The following is a 6,000-nucleotide window of genomic DNA, read 5'->3' as shown; positions in this document are numbered from 1 at the left end:
CGGATGGGCAGATTAATACGGCCGACTGGGTGTACGACTTCACCCCCAAAACCGACAGAGGGGTGAAAGACCTGATGCATGCTTCTTGGGTCATATTTCAGCTTTCACAAACATTGCCAACTTATTATATCAGAAGAAATGCCGGTATCAATATGGATCCGAGCAACCCTCTGGTAAGCCACCTTGCATTTAATAATAATGGGGTCGTCATGCGGCCAGCGGACCTTGCCCCGGTCCTTTTTCAGAGATGATGACCTCAAGAAATGTGTCGGCAAACGTCTGGCCCTCGCCAACTGAGTTGACCATTTTTCTAAAAATGGTCCTTAGTGCCTCTAATAGTCGGGCCACCTGAAGCAAAGCTGCCTGCAATTGGGCAGATCGTGTCTATATCCGTGTCCGAACCAATGCTAACTTTGGCTGCCTATTTTGACGGCTTCTTGGGGTCTGTCTGCAAAGTCACCTTGGACTTTAGGACATAGGATTTTAGCAGTCCCTTTTCGGCCAATTTAATTAATAACCGCTTGAGGCTTTAGCAATCATTAGTGTCATAGCCGATATCCTCATGGAAATTGCAATACTTGCTCTTGTCACAGTATTTGGTCGGACCTTTCATCGCCGAGGGCTTTTCATAGCTCACCTGGTCTTTGATCTCCATGAGGATGGAGTAACAATCTTTGTTAAACTCGTACTTAGGGACGTACGGCTTAACTTCTTTATTTTTCTTCTTGGACGGCTGACTAGAATCGTCAACCGCCCAAATATCTTTTCCCTTTTTACTCTCTTCATTATTTTGAGTCGGCTGATCTTGTCGATTCCCTTTCTGCTTGTCGGACCTCTTTGAGTTTGGCTGCTTGCTAGAGGAGCAGAGCTTAGTCTCCTGTACATAGGCTTCTGCCTCCCTCAACGCTTCCTGAAGAGTGTAAATTCTCTTCCGGACGAGGTCAAACTTGAATGTCGACCTGTCCTTCAGACCTTTAAAAAAAAGTCTGTGAAAGCAACTTCGTCAGAAAATCCTTGGATCTGGATTATCACCAGACTGAACCGCCTAAAATAAGAAAGGAGCCCCTCTCTGTCACATTGTTGAACCGTGCCCAAGTCAATGCTGGTCTTATTGGCTGGTATGTTCATGGAGAAGTTAGAGGCGAACAGGAACGCAAGCTTCTTAAAGTTGTTTATGCACCTTGACGGTAGGTTGCCGAACGACTGTTGGGTAATGCCCTTTAGTGTAGCTTGGAAGCATTTGCACCATGCAGCATCATCCAACCCCTATAGGTACATGAGGTTAGTATATGCCATTAGGTGGTCTTTTGGGTTAGTGGTTCCATCATAGGCACCAACAAAGACATTCTTAACCTTGGTCGGCTGTGCTGCCTCGGTTATCTCCTTGGAGAACGCAATGGGTTGTTCTCCAAGTTTGAGCAGACGGAGCTGCCAGTCCAAGGGGTGGACTTGATATACCGTCTGCCCTCCGAAGAGTGCTGGCTGCTGGAATGTTTGGGCAAACTACTCGTATAATTGGTGGGGCACATACGGTGCCGAGCCTATCACGTTGGGACCTGTATGGATGGACTAGCCGCCGAACAGGTGCTCCTGTGCAGATTGGGAATACCTCAGTGAGGTAATCCTGAAGCTATTTGGCATTGTCGGCGTAGATGTCGTGTTAGATAGCTAGCTATTCTTCCTGTGCTCGATGATCTGTCGAGCATCAGTGTAAGTCTTTTTGCTGTCATCCGGCTAGATGTGCCGGATGGGCTTCCTCTTTTCCATCTCTAGGAGATATAATTTCGTCCAATCGATCAAGGGTCGGTCTCCCTCCTTCTGCTTGGGATACAAAGTGGACTGCCTATCCTTGACCCTTTTTGCCTTCTCAGAGTGAGAAGGTTTCTTGGCTGGCTACTCCTTGCTTAGACCAGCCGCTTGACTTTTAATCAAGTCTTTCATCTCGCCCTTGAATTTCGTCATAAACTTCAAGAACTCAGGACGGGTGATGTGCGCACGCGATCCTTCAACCTGAGGCTTGCCGGTTAACTTGCTCGCACCAACCTGATCGGCATTCCGCTCCTTCTTGTCTTTAGAATGGATGCGTCTTGTTATGAGGGAACCATTTGAGGCAATATATACTTCGGCTTCTGGTTCAGCCTCAGACTCGGTATCATGGTCTAAATGAACCTCTCCTTCTGGACGTTTTTCCTAAGGAGGTGGTACAGGTTCTTGACAGACCATCTTAGAGGTACTCTCCCCACAGACGGAGCTAAATGTTTTGGGGTTTTCTGATGTGTCCTACGGGAGAGTTACGTCACTAAGATTGGATCCTCGGCGCATGTACCTGTAAGCAAACGGAAGCTCTGATTGTTCAGAGTTCCGCCTCTAACGCTCAAGTTAATACCGGGTGGAGTGTAATAAATGTTAAAAAGTAGATATAAAAGATCTTCTCGGATCCCGAGATCTGATGAATCATTGTAGAGTGTGATTGCTGTAATAAATGAGTGATGTAAGAACTGAATGTGTGAATCCCTCTCCCAAGGTAATAAATCCCCTATTTATAGGGCATGGGAGTTAGTGCCCTCATTCTAAATTACTATAACCTTGGTAATTTAAGATGCGTCGTTTTTACATTGCCTCGTGATTTGGGCCTTTGAAGGCTGCCATTTCCTTATTGATGGGGGGGATGCCACGTGTCAGCTACTGGTCAGAGTGGTCCCATTGGGACAACTTCTTGGGACAACTTCTGGGTTGACATGTGTCACCTTATGATTGGTCCACGTGGCCAAGGTATTTTTTACCCAAATCAACTATGGACGGCTCTTTCTTGATCTTGCATTTGCTTTTATTGAACAAATATTCACAAAATCATGCTTCACTTTCTATCTTAAACCATTACCTTCCAATTTTTCAAACCAAAACCACAACAAACTTTCATGGCTCAAGCTTCACAATTCTATGGGTGAAAAATGAAACAAAAAGGCCACGGGGTTGTAATGTGCTATAGACAAGGGGGGATAGGCTCAACTTGGTTAGAAAAAGGGGTAAATGAAAATGAAAATACAAAAGACAATAAAACAAATATTGTACTAGTCCTAGAAAACAAAAACAGCCACCGAATGAAGAATGTCTTTGTCATTCCTAGATTTAGTTCGGTCGCAAACTCGGGTAGCTAGAAGTCAAGTTCTTGATCTAAGCATGACTTGGTAAGGATCATGTGCCGCTTATACAAGAGATTTTGGAGGCTTAAACAATAAAGCTCACATCAGGTTAAAAAAACTACCTCTAGGGCTTCAAATCCCCTAATAAGAGCAACACCTTCTTACCACAAACAAGTGAATTTGGGTTCGATGGGCCTTACAAGTTCTAGCACATCTAACCTTATCATGAACGTATCCTAGAGTCAACCAATGGCAATCCCGAAGCGTGTAAACTTATAATACTCAATAAGAAAGGCATTCAAACACACAAGTCAACTTTTATAATGCTCGAAATGAAAATGAAACAACTAAGGTTTTCATGGTTTGCCTTGAACAAAAAGAGAATATATATTTTTTTTTCATTTTTCAATTTATTTTGATTTTTTTTTATTTAAAGGAGGAAGTAAAATAAAGTAAAGAAACATATAATTCCCAATTGACAAACAAAGATCGTTTGGCATCGACACCAACGATCACTGAATTACATGGAATCAAATGCATACAACCTCAAACAATTAACTCCATCCTAGTCTAAACTAAACTATTCACACAAAGGAGGATAAAAGTAAAGAAGGGAAAGGTCTTACCAAATTAAATGTTGCTTGAAATAGAACACAAAGTAATTATGCGATCTCACCAAGGTCTCCGGAGCTTGAGTCGCTCCTTAGCCCAGGCCATCTATTTATGTTTTTGTTCTTCAAGCTACAAGCGAAAGTGAGCCAAGAAGAAAGAACACTGCAACTATACAAAGAAAAGTTAGTAAACTCAAAAATAAAGACTAGAATTATGAACAAAAGAAAAAGAACTAACAAAAAGCTATCTACAAAATTGGATTAAGGGAGTTTGGATTATGGGGAACGAATTTTTTTTTTCTTTAAGTCAAGAGAGAAGAGGGGACAACAAGTCATTCAAAATCATTCACATCATAACATCATCATCATAACTAAAACCAAATGACAAACATAATCAACTACAACAAAATCAACATCCTCAATGGATCTCCTTATGCACAAGCTACTATCCTACCACACCACCCGCCTTATATACACTTTAACCCAAAAGGAACACCTCCTCCACGCTAGTCTTTTGCACATTCCTAGTTAAAGTTAAATGCATGGAAATCCAAGGGGGAGGGGGAGAACCCTGATTGCGGGTTTCTATGCTCCTATATTCCTTAGGCGGGTTGTTGAAATCAAACCCGGGCCAATCCATGAATGGATGAAAAGGTTGGTTAAAGTGTTCATTGGGCCACCCTTGAGTACCCCAACCACCATCAAAAGGATTGGGGGTAAGGTGTGATGCGCGCGCCGGGTCATAGTGGTAATCACACCTACCCGGCCGGTATGGGTCATATGGTGGGGTACCAAAACGTTGGGAAGGGTCGATAAAACCTTCCCAATATGCATAAGTGTTGGGTCTGGGGTTGCTAGGGTCATATGGGGTCCAATGAGGGACCTTACCCTCTTGAGGCGGGTGACAAAGATAGTTGACATAGGGCGTTTGAACGCCCGCTTGCACAAGTGAATCATAATTCATCCTTCCGTAGTATCCCGATTGTTCAATGAAAGATTGGTTGGTCATCATGACGAATGTCATCGAGGGTACTACGGAGGGCACTCAGATCATATCAAAAGGAAAAGAAGAAGAAGAAAGAATAACCATGGCCCTGTTTGGGGGAAAGCTAAAAGCTGAAGCTGATTGAGTTAGCTGATTCTGACTAGCTGATTTTATTAACTGATTTGACTAACTTATTGTATTAGCTGATTGTATAAAAGTGTTTGGTAAATAGCTGATTACTTATAGCTGTTTTGAGTATGCAAAATGACCAATAAGGACATTAGAATATTTAACTTTGAAGGATTAGTTATTTCATAAATGATACATGTAGTTATTATTAAACAAATTTACATGCTAGGTATATATAATTGGGCATATAATTTAATAAATGATATTGTGAGATAATTTTTTATATAATGCTATTTATGAAGTTGTGAGATAATTTTTTATATGAACAATTGGGCTTATAATTTTATACTAAGTATAAAGTTACAGTAATGAGGAAAGATAAATGCACAACATCAATAAAATCGAAAAGAAATATTACATTCTAAACTTTGTAATGTTACAATGAAAACATCCTTTCGATATTTGGAAATTTTATGTTTATTAAATTAAACAACTCCATGTCTAAGAAATACGACGTCGTCATCTAGATTGCCTAGTTGCCATCAAACTAGTAGTAATTTCATTTCAAATTTTTGTCATCTCATTAGTACTCAAACGCCTAGCCTCTTGCATGGAATGACAATCACCATCCACTAATCCTTCAGGAGGAATGAAGTTTGAATCTTTATCAATGATCACAAATGCTGGGTTAGGGATTTTGCTTAGTCTAATGTAGTTATGCAATGCACACGAAGCATAACTTATTTTGTTTTGATCTTGTGGTGTATATCTTGGAAATTTAGCTAATATTTTCCACCGAGCCTTTAAAATGCCAAATGCCCTTTCAATACAACTTTTCAAAGATGAATGAGCTTGATTAAATATTTCTCGAGCCCCTCTTAGATTTGTACCACAAAATTCAGATTGATGATACCTTGTCTTATGGTAAGGTGTCAAGTACCCTTCTCTTTCAAGATAACCTTTGTCTGCCAAGTAATATTTACCTAAACAAAATGGTATGAAATGAGTATGATAATAATTTCATGTTAGTAAACTAATATATATATATATATATATATATATATATATATATATATGTGTGTGTGTGTGTGTGTGTGTATATATGTGTATATATATATATATATATATATAG

Source organism: Chenopodium quinoa, unplaced genomic scaffold (genome assembly GCF_001683475.1).
Source record: "Chenopodium quinoa cultivar QQ74 unplaced genomic scaffold, ASM168347v1, whole genome shotgun sequence".
NCBI lineage: Eukaryota > Viridiplantae > Streptophyta > Magnoliopsida > Caryophyllales > Amaranthaceae > Chenopodium > Chenopodium quinoa.
The sequence above is the reverse complement of the archived record's forward strand: the minus strand, read 5'-3'. Positions refer to the sequence as shown.